This window comes from Pongo pygmaeus, chromosome 12 (assembly GCF_028885625.2).
Source record: "Pongo pygmaeus isolate AG05252 chromosome 12, NHGRI_mPonPyg2-v2.0_pri, whole genome shotgun sequence".
Taxonomy (NCBI): domain Eukaryota; kingdom Metazoa; phylum Chordata; class Mammalia; order Primates; family Hominidae; genus Pongo; species Pongo pygmaeus.
In genome coordinates, this window is record NC_072385.2 from 97,761,860 (window position 1) to 97,780,476 (window position 18,617).

Sequence of the window (18,617 nt, forward strand, 5' to 3'; positions counted from 1 at the left end):
CCTAGAAGCAATGACACCCAGTAGCAATGAGCACACCTAGTCCTCGGATCCTGGTTTCTAAATACTAATCTTCAATAAAAGAAACAATGGTTAGTTTCCTGGAGAAGTGGGGTCCATTCCAGTGCTAGAATAGGAAAAATACAGGATGACCCTGGAGTATCTTGGGGTGATATAAAGCAAAGAATTAAAAAAAAAAAAAAATAAAGAACAATGGTTAAGTTTACATCTAAATGGCACAAGAGCCCAAAGAGATCCCACTGGCCAAATCTGCAATAATTTGAGCAACAAAATAATGTTAATATTGGATTATAACCCAAAGAAGAAAATAAATATCCTTATATTAACAAATAGCTGAATAAATATAACAATGGGGGAGAAGGGACATAATTTCCTTATAGAAGAATTCCAAATAATAAATATTAAAGGAATGAGGGGAATAGAAAAATTACCATTAGAATGGGTAAAAATCAAATTAAAAATTGCCATAGTTGAGATCCACTAATGGGTGCTAAAAATCAGTAGATGAAAGTTTGAGGGAAATAGAACATTTGTAGGGTTGCAAAGTGTCTTCCTCTGAAGATACAATACTTACAAAGGGAAAAGTAGCGACTTTACAGTGGAGAAACCTGGGGACACCACCTTAACCAAAGAAGCTCCAGTAGTATGTATCAACATCAGGTAATCCCCAATAGGATACATTGAAGGGGTCTCATCTTCTCTATGATGTTCTTCCAAACAGCGCGTTGCCTCAATCTAATCATAACACATTTCTTAACATCTCTAACCATATAAAATGTATCTCTAAGCATATGGCAAGCTATTTGAAGATAAGGATGTCACATGTGTTTATTTTTCTTCACTTTTAGTCCTTCTAAAAAGAAGATAAGGAGTAAAATCAAGGTCTTGAAAAGGAAGAACGAATGCTAGCCATAGACGCTCACATAATATGCTACTGAATATCATATGTAGTTTTAAGCTTCTTTGTTCTCAAGACAAAAAGAGAATCATAAGAAATAAATACCAAATGTTATGAGAGGGGACATTTATCTTACTTATATATTTTTTGGCACCACTCAAAAAATGTATTTTTAAGAGGAGAAAAGTCACCTATAATCCCATTCCTAGTACATTGTTTACATTTCAATGTTCATTCTAATCTTTTTTGAATATATATTTTATACATGTGATCACAATGTAGATGTCATTTTGTATCGATTTAAAAATGACACTTGTGTTATAAGCATTTTCCAGCTTTTAAATAGTCTTCAAAATTATCACTTTAATACCTGAATAATACTCTGTCATGTGGAAATACCATAACTTACTTATGCATTGTCCTGTTGTTAGACATTTAGGCACTTCACGTGTCTAGGTACTAAGATGTTTTTTATGTGGGGACTCCAAAAGGGGACACGGAATGATAAAAAATAAAATGTCATTGACAGCACTTTTATAAAATGCAGAAGAAAATTTCATGTGAACATTTCTCATTAACATTCTCTCTACGAGGTAAGGTGAAGGCAGGGTCTAAAATATAATCCAGAGATGTGAAAGGCTCAGCTAGTGTAGAACTGATTTCTAGCTGTTGCCTATCTTTTAATGTCTTTTATTGTTCAGTATCAAACCTTAAACCTACTGAGCTACATAGCTGAGCTACATAACTGAAGCCCAGTAAATACATGTTGATGCAAACATACTTCCATCTCTGTACCTGCCTTTGCTTTGGAGGAAAATCAACCTCAAAACCATGTTATTGCTCAGCTTTGATGTCAGAGGCACGTAGTGGTAAGAAACAAAGTACTTACATACAACAAAGGGAATACTGGAATGCCTGTGGTGTTAGAAAGAAAGCAAAAACATAAAGAGAGAAAAAACATAAAGAAAGAAAGTAAGCAACTCTCAGCAGCTACAAACCACAACAAATAAAAATATATTTAGTAGTGGATCAAGTAATATTCTTCAAGAAACCAAGCTTTTTCACTTCCCCTCCAAAAACTAAAAGAAAAATCAGCAAGATTTTCAATGTTTTCAAGTTGATTTGTAGGTAATTTAAAATTATTTTATTGTTGGGCTATGAGAAACTCACTCAGGACTAACAACAACAAAAATTCTTCATAAAGGAATCAGGCTGTCTAAAGGACTAGGTGTCTACTCATTTATATAAAACTACATTTTTGAACACACTGAAACTGAGATCGTCAAAGAGTTGTCAATATTCACTGGATATGTTTCTTTTTTAATATCTTACTTTTTTATTCTTAATTATGTTATTCATAATCAGAGTGATGATTTGTAAAAAATAGTGAAAACATTTTCATTTTTTGTAAATATTTTCACTTACAAATTCTTTAGTCATGAGATTATATTTTTCCATTTTTTGAAGTTTTTGTTTTCTAATTCCTAGAATTCAGCTGTGACTTAACTCAAAATTTACACTTCCTTACTATTGTAAATTCCAAGATGATATGATAATGTCTTGGATGTTCTGTATTTCAATGTAGTTTATTATAGTAAACTAAAAAGCTTCTGCACAGCAAGGGAAACAACCAACAGAGTGAAGAGACAACCTGTAAAATGGGAGATATTTGAAAACTATTCATTTAACAAGGCACTGATATCCAGAATGTACAGGGAACTTAAACAACTCAACAGTAACAATAACAATAAAAATAATAATAACAATAATCCCATTCAAAAGTGGACAAAGGATCTGAATAGACATTTATTAAAATAAGACATACACATGGTCAACAGGTTTATAAAAAAATACTTGACATCACTAATTATTAGGGAAATGTAAATCAAAACCACAGTGAGATGCTATTTTACCTCAGTTAAAATGGCTATTATAAAAAAGATAAAAAATGCTGGCAAGGATGTGGGGTAAAATGAACTCTCACACACTGTTGATGGAAATGTAAATTTGTGCTACCATTATGGAAAAAAGTATAGAAATTTCTCAAAAAACCAAAAGTGGAACTACCATATGATCCAGCAATCCTACTTCTGGGTATTTATCCAAAGGAAAGGAGATCAGTATATCAAAGGGATGCTTGTATCCCCATGTTTACTGAAGCACTATTCAGAATAGCCAAGATATGGAGTCAAACTAAGTGTCAATCAGTGGATGAATGGATAAAGAATTTGTGGTATATATATGCAATAGAATACTATTCAGCCATGAAAACAATGAAATCCTGTTATTTGCAGCAATGTGGATGGAACTGAAGGTCATTATGTTAAGTGAAATAAGCTAGGCACAGAAAGACAAGTATCTCATGTTTCCCACTCATTTGTGGGAGCTAAAAATGTTTATCTTGTAGAGGCAGAAAGTAGACTTATAGCTCCCAGGGGCTGGGAAGGATGTGGGGACTGGAGACATGAAGACAGGTTGGTGAATTGGTACAAACATATAGTTATATAGAAGGAATAATTTCTAGTGTTTGATAGCACAGTAGGGTGACTATGGTTAAAAACAATATGTTATGTATTTCAAAATAGCTAGAAGAGAAGATTTGAAACATTCTTAACACAATAAATGTTCGAGGTGATAGATATCCTGAATACCCTGATTTGATTATTACACATTATACATATGTATCAGAATATCACATGTATACCATAAATATGTACAAATATTATGTATCAATACAAATTTTTTAAAATGAAAGACACATTCTACTAATCTGCAGTAACCAGGAATTGAAGAAACTAGACATTTTGCTAATAGTATGCCCTAAATTGTTTAGAAAGCCCCTAATTCATGAACTAGGAAATGTTTATCCAGGCTCCTGGCTTTCTCCCAAATCACATGTGTATCATAAATCATGCATAACTTGTGCATATTCTTACACTCTAAAAAAGCTCACTTACCAACTAAGTGACTTTCTCCCGACAGTTTTGCCATGAAAGATTCAAATTAATGCCTTAGAAACATGATAAATTATTACTTGTCATAGATCTTTCCAGTGGGTTTAAAACCGTCAAAATCATAAATGTGAAAAAGATGTGATCATCATAGTAATAATATGTTTTGTGGAGCACTGTGTTTTTTGAGTTCCAGGGTTCCTCTGAAGTGTTTCTAAGGCCATTGTGAGAGTAGAGTTCTCCATCCCTGATTGAATCCAGGTAGATCAGCCTTTACTTGTGGTATGTGTTTAGCCTTTACAAAATATGCCATTTAAAGAAAGTATTCCGCTATTAAGAAATAATTTAAAAAACAATAATTTGGAAGCATATAGGCTTTGGTGTGAGAAAAACCTGCCATACCCTGGTTTGAACACTTAGCTCTTGTGTAACTATAGACTGGTTACTTTGCCTCTCTAAATCTTTTCTTAAAATGAGAAAAAGAGATTGTAATAGAGCTGTTTTTACAGACTTGTGAGAAACTATGAGATGATTAATACAAACCGTTTAACCTAGCATCTGGTACACAGTAAATAAATAATAAATATTAACTAATGTAATGATTATTCATTTAATGTTAAAAGTAACCAAATTGATTTAATGATTAGTTGAATTAGTATATTTGTAGATTTTATTTTGAGTCAGCAATGAATGTACTTTATTTCATTCAACCTTCACAACAATGTGCTGAAGTCAGTGTATTCTTATTCCACAGAGCAGGAAGCTGAGACTTGGGCAGGTGGGTAAGCCGCAGTGTCTATGTATCTGTATGTGGCAGAGTAGAGTTTTGAACTTAGGTGTCATGAGTGCAAGTATAATATTCTTTTTATTAAACTATTTTCTCCAGAGTCAACAGAGAGCACGTTGATCATGATTTATATTACTTAAATTTTTAGATCTATAGATTTCGTAGTTTTGCAGAGAAGTCACCTTATTTAATAATTACACAGTGTCTTCTGAGAGTCAGTATTAATGTGATTAATATAAGGGATCTGAAGACTTTTTGAAGGCCTTTGTTTCAGGCACTCTCTGATTACTTACTCCCTGGACTCCAGAGGACTGTTGCTTGCTACATTAATCAATGTAGCCTTTAGGAGCAAAAGAAAGCTTCTTGTCACCTCACCCTTTGGATACTTTTCCATTATTTTCCTAAAATCATTTCTGTAGGTTAATGACATCAAAAAGCATTCTGTAGTGGATAAAGTTAGCTTCTTCTGAGAAATATTCCATTATAGCAAATCATACCAAGTAAGGCTTTTTTTTCTATGTTGCCAAAACCCACAAAAGACTTAGGTATTAAAATATTTTATAATTAGCACATCAGACTCTCCCAATCATTGAGAAGGACAACATAGAATCACTTCACTAGGAATTTTCCTCTGTTTGCTGAACTGACATGAATTTGAAACATTATTTATTTGCTTGAATTTCCTTTTTTTTTGAGACAAGGGCTTGCTCTGTCCCCCAGGTTGGAATGCAGTGGCACGATCTCAGTTCACTGCAACCTCCACCTGCAACCTCTGCTTCCCAGGTTCAAGCAGTTCTCATGCCTCAGCCTCCTGAGTAGCTGGGACCATAGGTGTGCGCCACCACGCCCAGCTAATTTTTGTATTTTTAGTACAGACAGGATTTCACCATGTTGGCCAGGCTGGTCTCAAACTCCTGGCCTCAAGTGATCCTCCCATTTCTGCCTCCCAAAGTGATGGGATTACAGGTGTGAGCCACCACACCTGGCCTTGAATTTCTATTTTAATATATCCCAGTAAAATATCAATGGAATAGTTGTCCTTATTCTTCTTAGTTTCTATAATACTGTTTGCTATTTATGAAACATGATTTTGTGTTTGGCACTTTGTCTTAGACAGATTATTTCACTAAACATTTATTACAGTCCAATAAGACAGGTGTTATTCCATTTTAAAGATGAGGAAACTGAAGCAAAGGGAATTTAAACTGCTCATCTAAAGTTTCACTGCCTGCAAACGAAGAAGCTGGAATTGTTTCTCAGGTTTTGTTAACTCTGAAGCTAAAGCTGCTTCTTGGCATAAATGCAAGCAAACCCAAATCTCAAACAATTCCAGGAATGATGTCCATGTTCACTGGCATATAGGAAAGCATTAGTTAGAGTGCAGTGGAAATGAATTTGATAAATATGGTTATAGCTAACATTTACTGAGGGCTTATGAAGGCTTATCATGTGCTAGGCATTGTATAGACCTTTAAAAATATTAGCTAACTTAGTACCCACAAAACCCTTAGGTAAGTATGTTTTTATACCCAAATTACAGATGAGGAAACAGAGGTGTATATGATTAAGAAACTGATTAAGTGAAGGAGCCTGGGTTTTGACCAAAGTCCTCTTCATCCCTAGATAATGCAGTGATTTGGTGTCTGGTCATTGCCTTACTTATCGTTAATAGTATCTTTTCAGGTTCTGATTCTATGCCACATTTTGGATGCTGATAGAAATTGTGTATGGATTTAGTCTAGGCGGATTGATGTCTGATTTCTCATCCAGGTTTGTTATGCTCATATTTGCTGGAAGTAAGGAAGAATGTCTTCCTTACTAATTCTATGTTAATCCAGTAGATTTGCCACATAGGTTGTAAATAACACTTATTTTTAGCATAGAAAATACATTTTCTATCATTTAAAACAAATAATCTAGATTTTCTTTTTAGAAATATATATTATTTTCCAGGTAATTTTCATTTTATGTATACATTATTTAAAAGTTTTAAAAATCTGTCTATGAGAAAAGCTGGTTTTACATTTCAAGACAGTTGTCATAAGTTTCTAAAACCAAAAAAAAAAAAAAAAAAGCTAAACTTCTATCTTATAGGCCAATGTTTAACTACTTTCTAAATCTTACTTTTTATTCTCCTTTTTTTTGGCCATTTAAACAACGTAAATATCTTTTGTTTATGCATTAAATATTGTGCCAGGTATTTTTAAATAACCTTTTAAGAACATGGTCCATTTTACATTTCCATTGTTCTTATGGCCATCTTCATTTGGGGATCAATATGGCATCAACAGAGAACAGATTATAGAACAAGCAACTCATAAAGGCACTTCTGTTGCTAAGGTGGCCACTTTCTGTATTATCCCTCCTCTGGTGACTTAAGTTCCATTTAAAACAAATGTGACACTTGGGAGGAGTCATGCACAGCCTGGAGCAATGCATGATCCCCAGATGTGAGTGGGAAGTCTCAGTTTGTATGTGTTGCTATGGTGAGCCTTAGATAGTCCCGCAAGGGAGGGACCAGGGAGGGTTTCCAGCTGCAGGGTCAGAGTGGAGATTATGTGCACAACACATGCAGAGGCTCTGGAGTCCCCTCTGCTTAGGTTTGACATGACAACTTATCCTCTACTGAGGGTAACTTTGAGATAGACAGCATTGAGACACTATCGATATCACACGGAGGTGCTGTTCAAAATTGTGCCCAGACAGCAGGCTTAGACTGGGCTGTCTTGTTTACTATTCTGTCTCCTTCCTAAAACATCTTATCTTTCAAGTCTATTCCTAATGATCAAGGGAGGCAAGGCAAGGCTGTTTAAATAAAAATATCACAATGATAATAATAATAACTTTCAATTTTATGATGTGTCTGTAAGTTGTGCCAGGCATGATTCTAACTGATTTACACATATTGTCTCATTTAATCTTCAACACAACATACGACAGGTGGGGAAACAGAAGTTTAGGAAAGGTAGTAGCTGCTCAAAGCACACGGTGAGTAGGGGAGAGGCTGGATTTGAAAGAAGACAGGCTTCCTCTGAACTTTGTCCTCAACAATTACACCATATAGTATCACATATTAATCTATTGACATGAATGGAATGCATTAAAATCAGTTCATGATGTTTCTAATTGTAAAAGGACAACCTAACATTAATAGGATCTAGTTTGTTTTTATAGATGCAGTAATTCATTCCTCCAATTAGCAAATTTTTATTGAGCTCTTGCTGTGCACTTGTCACTGTGTGAGGCATAGATGGTGGAAAATAGACAGGATCCTTGACTTCATTCAATTCATTTGAGAAAACAAACCTCTAAAGGAGCAATTACTTGGGAGTAAGCATGTTATGTGATATGAGGATGGTCCAGTGGACAGATGATCTAACCATGGTTATGTATCAGAGAAGGCTTCATTGAGGAGATGACATTTGCACTGAGACCTGAAGGGTGAGTAGAAGTTTATTAGTCAAAGTGCATGAGATAAGGTGTTTCTAGGTTCAGGTAGCAGGAGATAGTGGGAGGTTGGTTATAGGACAGAGAGAACCATTTGGGGCCTGCAGATGTCGGTTGAGTATACAGAAAGAGCAGTAGTGTGTTTGAAGACCTAAGCAGGCTCAATTACGGACAGCTTTGTTCAAACATTTTCTCTTTAGCTCAAAGGCAAAGGAAACCCGTATGAAAGACTTAAAAGCTGGGGAGTCACATGATTAGACTTGTATTTCTTTATTTTATTTTATTACTTTATTTTATTTTACCTTAAGTTCGGGGTTACATGTGCAGACTGTGCAGGTGTGTTGCATAGGTATACATTGGCCATGGTGGCTTGCTGCACCTGTCAACACGTCCTCTAGGTTTTAAGCCTTGCATGCATTAGGTATTTGTCCTAATCCTCTCCCTCTTCTTTCCCTGCCACTGGCAGGCCCTGGTGTGTGGTGTTCCCCTGCCTGTGTCCATGTGTTCTCAGTGTTCAACTCCCACTTATGAGTGAAAACATGCAGTGTTTGGTTTTCTGTTCCTGTGTTAGTTTGCTGAGAATGATGGCTTCCAGCCTCATCCATGTTCCTGCAAAGGACATGATCTCATTCTTTTTATGGCTGCATAGTATTCCATGGTGTATATGTACCACATTTTCTTTATCCAGTCTCTCATTGATGGGCATTTGGGTTGGTTTCATGTCTTTGCTATTGTAATAGTGCTGCAATAAACATATGTGTACATGTGTCTTTATAGTAGAATGATTGATACTCCTTTGGGTATATAGCCAGTAAACGAATTGCTAGGTCAAATGGTATTTCTGGTTTTGATCCTTGAGGAATTGCCACACTGTCTTCCACAATGGTTGAACTAATTTACAATCCTACCAACAGTATGAAAGTGCTCCTATTTCTCCATAGCCTCGCCAGCGTTTATTGTTTCCTGACTTTTTAATAATGGCCATTCTTGCTGGCATGAGATGGTATCTCATAGTGCTTTTGATTTGCATTTCTCTAATGATCAGTGATGATGAGCTTTTCTCATATGTTTCTTGGCCGCATGAATGTCTTATTTTGAGAAGTGTCTATTCATACCATTTGCCCACTTTTTGATGAGGTTTTTTTTTTTTCCTGTAAATTTGTTAAGTACTTTGTACATTCTGGCTGTTAGACCTTTGTCAGATGGGTAGATTGCAAATATTTTCTCCCATTCTGTAGGTTGCCTGTTCACACTGATGCTAGTTTCTTTGGCTTTCCAGAAGCTCTTTAGTTTAATTAGATCCCATTTGTCAATTTTGGCTTTTGTTGCAATTGCTTTTGGTGTTTTAATCATGAAGTCTTTGCCCATGCCAATGTCCTGAATGGTGTTGCCTACATTGTCTTCTAGGGTTTTTATGGTTTTGGGTTTTACATCTAAATCTTTAATCCGTCTTGAGTTAATTTTTGTATAAGGTGTAAGGAAGGGGTCCAGTTTCAGTTTTCTGCATATGGCTAGCCAGTTTTCCCACACCATTTATTAAACAGGGAATCCTTTCCCCATTGCTTGCTTTTGTCAGGTTTGTTGAAGATCAGATGGTTGTAGGTGTGTGGTGTTATTTTTGAGGTCTCTGTTCTGTTCCATTGGTCTATATATCTGTTTTGGTATCAGTACCATGCTGTTTTGGTTACTGTAGCCTTGTAGTATAGTTTGAAGTCAGGTAGCATGATGCCTTCAGCTTTGTTCTTTTTGCTTAGGATTGTCCTGGCTATACAGGCTCTTTTTTGGTTCCATAAATTTAAATTAAAGTAGTTTTTTCTAATTCTGTGAAGAAACTCAATTGATAGTTTAATGGGAATAGCATTGAATCTATAAATTACTTTGGGCGGTATGGCCATTTTCACGATACTGATTCTTCCTATCCATGAACATGGAATGTTTTTCCATTTGTTTGTGTCCTCCCTTATTTCCTTGAGCAGCGGTTTGTAGTTCTCCTTGAAGAGGTCCTTCATGTCCCTTGTAAGCTGTCATCCTAGGTATTTTATTCTCTTTGTGGCAGTTGTGAATGGGAGTTCATTCATGATTTGGCTGTTTTCTTGTCTATTGTTGATGTATAGGAATGCTTGGGATTTTTGCACATTGATTTTGTATGCTGAGAATTTGCTTAAATTGCTTATCAGCTTAAGGAGTTTTTGGACTGAGATGATGGCGTATTCTAAATATACAATCATGTCATCTACAAACAGAGACAATTTGACTTCCTCACTTCCTATGTGAATACACTTTATTTCTTTCTCTTGCCTGAATGCCCTGGCCAGAACTTCCAATACTATTTTGAATAGGAGTGGTGAGAGAGAGCATCCTTGTCTTGTGCCAGTTTTCAAAGGGAATGCTTCCAGCTTTTGCCCAATCAATATGATATTGGCTATGAGTTTGTCCTAAATAGCTCTTATTATTTTGAGATATGTTCCATCAACACCTAGTTTATTGAGAGTTTTTAACATGAAGGGATGTTGAATGTTATTGAAGGCCTTCTCTGCGTCTGTTGGAATAATCATGTGGTTTTTGTCATTGGTTCTGTTTATGTGATGGATTACATTTATTGATTTGTGTATGTTGAACCAGCCTTGTATCCCAGAGATGAAGCCAACTTGATCGTGGTGGATAAGCTTTTTGATGTGCTGCTGGATTTGGTTTGCCAGTATTTTATTGAGGATTTCTGCATTGATGTTCATTAGGGATATTGGCCTGAACTTTACTATTTTTGTTTTGTCTCTGCGAGGTTTTGGAATTGTGTCCGGAACTGGTGTGTTCTTGGTCTCACTGACTTCAAGAATGAAGCTGCGGACCCTCGCGGTGAGTGTTACAGTTCTTAAAGGCGGCGTGTTTGGAGTTGTTTGTTCCTCCTGGTGTTCAGATGTGTTCAGAGTTTCTTCCTTCCGGTGGGTTCATGGTCTTGCTGGCTCAGGAGTGAAGCTGCAGACCTTCACGGTGAGTGTTACAGCTCATAAAGGCAGTGTGGACCCAAAGAGTGAGCAGCAGCAAGATTTATTGCAAAGAGCGAAAGAACAAAGCTTCCACAGTGTGGAAGGGGATCCCAGCGGGTTGCCACTGCTGGCTCAGGCAGCCTGCTTTTATTCCCTTATCTGGCCCCACCCACATCCTGCTGATTGGTCCATTTTACAGAGAGCTGATTGGTCTGTTTTACAGAGAGCTGATTGGTCCGTTTGGACAGGGTGCTGATTGGTGGGTTTACAATCCCTGAGCTAGACACAAAAGTTTTCCAAGTTCCCACTCCCACCTGGAACTCGCACTGGCCCACAAGTGCTGCATGCAGCCCTGGTTCCCACCTGCACCTCTCCTTCCACACCTCCCCGCAAGCTGAGAGAGCTGGCTCGGGCCTTGGCCATCCCAGAGAGGGGCTCCCGCAGTGCAGCAGCGGGCTGAAGGGCTCCTCAAGCGTGGCCAGAGTGGGTGCCGAGGCCGAGGAGGCGCCGAGAGTGAGTGAGGGCTGCGAGGGCTGCCAGCATGCTGTCACCTCTCAGAATCAGGATGATGCTGGCCTCAGAATCAGGATGATGCTAGATACAGAGTGCTGATTGGTACATTTACAAACCTTGAGCTAGACACAGGGTGCTGATTGTTGTATTTACAATCCTTTAGCTAGACATAAAGGTTCTCCAAGTCCCCACCAGATTAGCTAGCTACAGAGTGCTGATTGGTGCATTTACAAACCTTGAGCTAGACACAGGGTGCTGATTGGTGCATATACAATCCTCCAGCTAGACATAAAAGTTCTCCAAGTCCCCACTAGACTCAGGAGCCCAGCTGGCTTCACCTAGTGGATCCCACACCGGGCCGCAGGGTGGAGCTGCCTGCCAGTCCCACGCCACGTGCCCCCACTCCTCAGCCCTTGGGCGGTTGATGAGACTGGGTGCTGTGGAGCAGGGGGTGGCGCTCATTGGGGAGGCTCAGGCTGCACAGGAGCCCATGGTGGTGGGGAGGCTCAGGCATGGTGGGCTGCAGGTCCTGAGCCCTGTCCTGCAGGGAGGCAGCTGAGGCCCGTTGAGAATTCGAGCGCAGCCCTGGTGGGCCGGCACTGCTGGAGGACCCCGTGCACCCTCCACAGCTGCTGGCCTGGGTGCTAAGCCCGTCACTGCTGAGGGCCAGCGGCGCCGGCCGGCTGCTCTGAGTGCGGGGCCCACCGAGCTCACTCCCACCTGGAACTCGCGCTGGCCCGCAAGCGCTGCATGCAGCCCTGGTTCCCACCTGCGCCTTTCCTTCCACACCTCCCCGCAAGCTGAGAGAGCTGGCTCGGGCCTTGGCCTTCCCAGAGAGGGGCTCCCGCAGTGCAGCAGTGGGTTGAAGGGCTCCTCAAGCGTGGCCAGAGTGGGCGCCGAGGCCGAGGAGGCACCGAGAGTGAGCGAGGGCTGCGAGGGCTGCCAGCATGCTGTCACCTCTCAGAATCAGGATGATGCTGGCCTCATAAAATGAGTTAGGGAGGAGTCCCTCTTTTTCAGTTGTTTAGAGTAGTTTCAGAAGAAATGTTATCACCTCCTCTTTGTACCTCTGGTAGAATTTGGCTGTGAATCCGTCTGGTCCTGGGCTTTTTTTGATTGGTAGGCTGCTAATTACTGCCTCAATTTCAGAACTTGTTATTGGTCTATTTAGGTATTTAACTTCTTCCTGTTTTAGTCTTGTGTGGGGGTATATGTGTCCAGAAATTTATGTTTCTTCTAGATTTTCTAGTCTATTTGCATAGAGGTGTTTATAGTATTCTCTGATGGTAGTTTGTATTTCTGTGGGATTAGTGGTGATATCCCCTTTATCATTTTCTATTGTGTCTATTTGAGTCTTCTCTCTTTTTTGTTTATTAGTCTAGCTAGTGGTCTATTTTGTTATTATTATTATTATTTAAAAAAAACAGCTCCTGGATTCATTGATTTTTTTGAAGGGTTTTTTGTGTCTCTATCTCCTTCAGTTTTGATCTGACCTTAGTTATTTCTTGTTTTCTGCTAGCTTTTGAATTTGTTTGCTCTTCCTTCTTTAGTTCTTTTAATTATGATGTTTGGGTGTTGATTTGAGATCTTTCCAGCTTTCTGATGTGGGCATTTAGTGCTGTAAATTTCCCTCTTAACACTGCTTTAGCTGTGTCCCAGAGATTCTGGTATATTGTTCTTTCGTTCTCATTGGTTTTAAAGAACTTCTTGATTTTTGCCTTAATTTTGTTATTTACTCAGGAGTCATTCAGGAGCATGTTGTTCAATTTCCATGGAGTTGTGTGGTTTTGAGTGAGTTTCTTAATCCTGAGTTCTAATTTGATTGCACTGATTTCAGTTCTTTTGCATTTGATGAGGAGTGTTTTACTTCCAATTATGTTGTTGATATTAGAATAAGTGCCATGTTGCACTGAGAATAATGTATATTCTGTTGATTTGGAGTGGAGAGTTCTGTAAATGTCTATTAGTTCCATGTGATCCAGAGCTGAGTTCAAGTTCTGAATATCCTTGTTGATTTTCTGTGTTGTTGATCTGTCTAATATCGACAGTGGAGTGTCCCACTATTATTGTGTGAGAGTCTAAGTCTCTTTGTAGGTCTCTAAGAACTTGTTTTATGAATCTGGGTGCTCCTGGATTGGGTGCATATATATTTAGGATAATTAGCTCTTCTTGTTGCATTGATTCCTTTACCACTATGTAATGCCCTTCTTTGTCTTTTTTGATCTTTGTTGGTTTAAAATCTGTTTTATCAGAGACTAGGATTGCAACTCCTCCTTTTTTTTTTTTTTTTTTTTTTTTTTTTTGCTTTCCATTTGCTTGGTAAATATTCCTCCATCCCTTTATTTTGTGCCTATGTGTGTCTTTGCATGTGAGACAGGTCTCCTGATTACAGCATACCAATTGGTCTTGACTCTTTAACCAATTTGCAAGTCTGTGTCTTTTAATGTGAATTTTAACTCATTCACATTAAAGGTTGATATTGTTAGGTAACTATGAATTTGATTTTGTCATTATGATGCTAGCTGGTTATTTTGCACACTAGCTGATGCAATTTCTTCATAGTGTCATTGATCTTTATATTTTGGTGTGTTTTTGCAGTGGCTCATACCAGTTTTTCCTTTCCACATTATTGCTTCCTTCAGGATCTCTTGTAAGGCAGGACTGGGGATGACAAAATCCCTCAGCATTTGCTTGTCTGGAAAAGATTTTATTTCTCCTTCACTTATGAAGCTTAGTTTGGCTGGATATGAAATTCTGGGTTGAAAATTCTTTAAGAATGTTGAATATTGGCCCCCACTCTCTTCTGGCTTGTAGAGTTTCTGCCAAGAGATCGGCTGTTAGTCTGATGGGCTTCCCTTTGTGGGTAACCCGACCTTTCTCTCTGGCTGCCCTTAAAATGTTTTCCTTCATTTCGACTTTGTTGAATCTGATGATTATGTGTCTTGGAGTTGATCTTCTCATGTAGTATCTTAGTGGTGTTCTCTATATTTCCTGAATTTGAATGTTGGCCTGTCTTTCTAGGTTGGGGAAGTTCTCCTGGATTACATTTTAAAGTGTGTTTTCCAACTGGGTTCCATTCTCCCTGTCACTTTCAGGTACACCAGTCAATCATAGGTTTGGTCTTTTCACATAGTCCCATATTTCTTGGAGGCTTTGTTAGTTCCTTTTCAGTCTTTTTTCTCTAATCTTGTCTGCATGCCTTATTTAAGCAAGGTGGTTCTCAATCTCTGATATCCTTTCTTCTGCTTGATCAGTTTGGCTATTGATACTTGTGTATGCTTCACAAAGTTCTCGAGCTGTGTTTTTTAGCTCCATCAAGTCAATTACATTCCTCTCTAAAGTGGTTATTCTAGTTAGCAGTTCCTGTAACCTTTTAACAAGGTTCTGAGCTTCCTTGCATTGGGTTAGAACATGCTTCTGTAGCTCAGAGGAGTTTATTACCTACCTTCTGAAGCCTACTTCTGTCAATTCGTGAGTCTCATTCTTTGTTCTGTTTTGCACCCTTGCTGGAGAGGAGTTGTGATCATTTGGAGGAGAAGAGGCTTTCTGGCTTTTGGAATTTTCAGTGTTTTTGTGCTGGTTTTTCCTCATCTTCGTGGATTTATCTACCTTCGATCTTTGAGGCTGATGATCTTTGGATGGGGTATTTGTAGGGGGGGTCTGTTTTGTTGATGTCATTGTTTTCATTGCTTTCTGTTTGTTAGTTTTTCTTTTAACAGTCAGGCCCCTCTTCTGCAGGTCTACTGCAGTTTGCTGGAGGTCCACTCCAGACCCTGTTTGCCTGGGTATCACCAGTGGAGGCTGCAGAACAGCAAAGATTGCTGCCCGCTCCTTCCTCTGGGAGCTTCGTCCCAGAGGGGCATTGGCTTGATGCCAGCTGGAGCTCTCCTGTATGAGGTGTCTGTTGACCCCTTTTGGGAGGTGTCTCCCAGTCAGGAGGCATGGGGGTCAGGGACCCACTTGAGGAATCAGTCTGTCCCTTAGCAGAGCTAGTGCACTGTGCTGGGAGAGTCACCCTTGTCAGGATCTGCAGTTCTCTTCAGAGCCTGCAGGCAGGAAAGATTAAGTCTGCTGATGCTCCCACAGCAGCTGCCCCTCCCCCAGGTACTCTGTCCCAGGAAGATGAGAGTTTTATCTATAAGCCTCTGACTGGGGCTGGTGCCTTTCTTTCAGAGATGTTCTGCCCAGTGAGGAGGAATCTAGAGAGGCAGTCTGGCCAGAGCTGCTTTGCTGCACTTTGGTGAATTCTGCCCAGTCCAAACCTCCCAGTCTATGTAGCACTGTCAGGGGAAAACCGCCTACTAAAGCCACAGTAATGGTGGATGCCCCTCCCCCCACCATCCCAGGTCAACTCCAGACTGCTGTGCTGGCTGCGAGAATTTCAAGCCAGTGGCTCTTAGCTTGCTGGTCTCCATGGGAGTGGGACCCACTGAGTGAGGCTGGTTGGCTCCCTGGCTTCAGCCCCCTTTCCAGGGAAGTGGACAGTTCTCCTGTCTCTCTGGAGTTCCAGGTGCCACTGGAGTACAAAAAAACCTCCTGTAGTTAGCTCAGTGCCTGCCCAAACAGCCACTCAGTTTTTTGCTTGAAACCTAGGGCCTTGGTGGCACAGGCTCATGAGGGAATCTCCTAATCTGTGGATTGCAAAAATCCATGGGAAAAGCCTAGTACCTGGGGCTGGTAGCACAGGCCCTCACCACTTTCCTTGGCTAGATTTGTATTTCAAAATGAATATTCTGGTTTAGCAGAGTGGCTCATGCCTGTAATACCAGCACTCTGAAAGCCTGAGGTGGGCAGATCACTTGATGCCAGGAGTTCCAGACTACCCTGGCCAACATGGTGAAACTGTGTCTTTACTAAAAATACAAAAATTAGCTGGGGGTGATGGCACATGCCTGTAATCCCAGCTACTCAAGAGGCTGAGGCATGAGAATTGCTTGAACCTGGGAGGTGAAGGTTGCAGTGAACTGAGATCGCGCCACTGCACTCCAGCCTGGATGACAGAGTGAGACTATGTCTCTAAAACAAACAGACAAACAAACAAACACCAACAATGAAAAAGAAGGACTATTCTGGCTGCCGCGTAGAGATTAGTATGAAAGTTTGTAAAGGGGAAGTCTGGAGGCAGGGAGGCCAGTTAGAAGACTGTAGTTTAGAAATAATGGTGGAGACGGAGAGAATTAAACAGACTTAGGAAAATATGTAAAAGGTAGGAGCAGTAAGACTTCTTGATTGATTAGATTCAAGGATGAGTGGCTAGGGGTCAGACATTTCTGGCTTCAGCAGAGGGGAAGAGATCATGGCATTTACTGAGATAGAGAATGCTGGAAGTGTGCATACGTTATGGAGGAGAGGTTAAGACAACACCATTATCTCGTGTGTGTCGAGTTTTAGGCGACTTAAAGACATATACGTGGAGTTGGTAAGAACCAGGAATAGTGCACACAATGAGTAGCAGGTGATCAGTAAATATTGCTGAGTCGAATAAATGTATGATAGACAGTGGGGTGTATGTTTTTGGAGCTCAAAGTCAGACTTGCAGAGATAGAGATAAAGATTTCTAAAATGATAGCATAGAGATAAGAATTGGAGCCAAGGCAGTAGTGAGATGTGGGAGTGTGAAGAGCGAGAAGAGCAGAAGGCTTGGGACTGAGCCTTTAGTAGTGCCAACATTTGAGAAATGGCCAAAGGAAGAAGAGGTTGTTAAGGAGGCTGAGAAGTAGCCAGAGAGGTAGGAGGATATCATGAGAGTGCTGTGTCATGGAAGCCAAGGGAATAGGCTATTTTCAGAGGCGAACATGTTAAATGCCTCAAGCAGATCAAGCAGCATGAGGACTGAAAAACGTCTTTTGGATTTAGAAATAAGGAAGTCATCCATGACTTGGTCACATTGGAAAGGGATGAGGGCTAAAGCCAGATGGAAGTGGGCTAAGGAATCGGTAAAGACTGAGAAAATGAAGTCAGAAAATATGGACAAATAACTTGTAAGAGAATATTGGCTATGAATGGAAGAAAAGATGCCAAAAAATAAGATAAGTAAAATAATACAACAGTTCTTTCTTTTTTCTTTCCTTTTTCCTTCCTGAATAATTCAGTACCAAAGCCATTGGGTGGGCTCAAACAAGAAAAATGTGCACATGGAGGTTTGGCCTGGTGTGAGATGTTGGCACACAAGCAGGGTAAGGAGCGCATCTGTCACACATTCAATTAACATTCCTGTGTGTAACTAATCAGCCATCATCACCACCATCCACTCCTCTCTGTGGATGCCCTTCTCACATCCCACACTAGGTTTCCCATCACACATGGACACTTTCCTGTTTACCGTGCTCAAACTCAGATACACCACTTGCATACATTGATGCCCTCTTCACCCTGAGGCCCTATGTTCCACGTGTAGCCTTCCCTAGTGTGGACGCTGCTCGTCCCGCCTGGGATCTGACATTCCTCACCAAGCCCCTTCTCTGAATGGACAGAGTCCTCACCCAGCCCATGCTGTGACATCCATGCCAGACTACTCCCATGCATGGATGCCCTGTTTGGCTTCCAACATCTCACATGGGGCCTTCCCCTCCTCCACATGGACATACTCCTCATCCTGCTTGGACTCCAACTTCTCACAGTAGCCTGGTCTTCCATGTGGATGTCTCCCTTGCTTTGCCCCACCTAATGCCTTTGGGATGGAATTATTCAGGAAGGGAATTCACAGAGAATGTTCTCTTAAACTTGTCCATATTTGGTGTGTGTGTGTGTGTGTGTGTGTGTAATAATAGGTATGTTTCCTAACTCTCTCCAGTAAGAAGGTCTTGGAACAGCAATCCCCACTCCAGCAAGCAATACAGCTAGAGCCGATACGTTGGCTTCAAAACATCATTCTCCACTCAAAGCATTAAAAGGAACAAGGTCTCCATGCAGAAGTAACTGACCCAGAGCTGGGACAAGGAAAATATAACATGAGCCTGAAACAGATTTTTGGACCATAAAGTAAGGAGTGCAAAAAGAAGAATATTAAAATGACATAT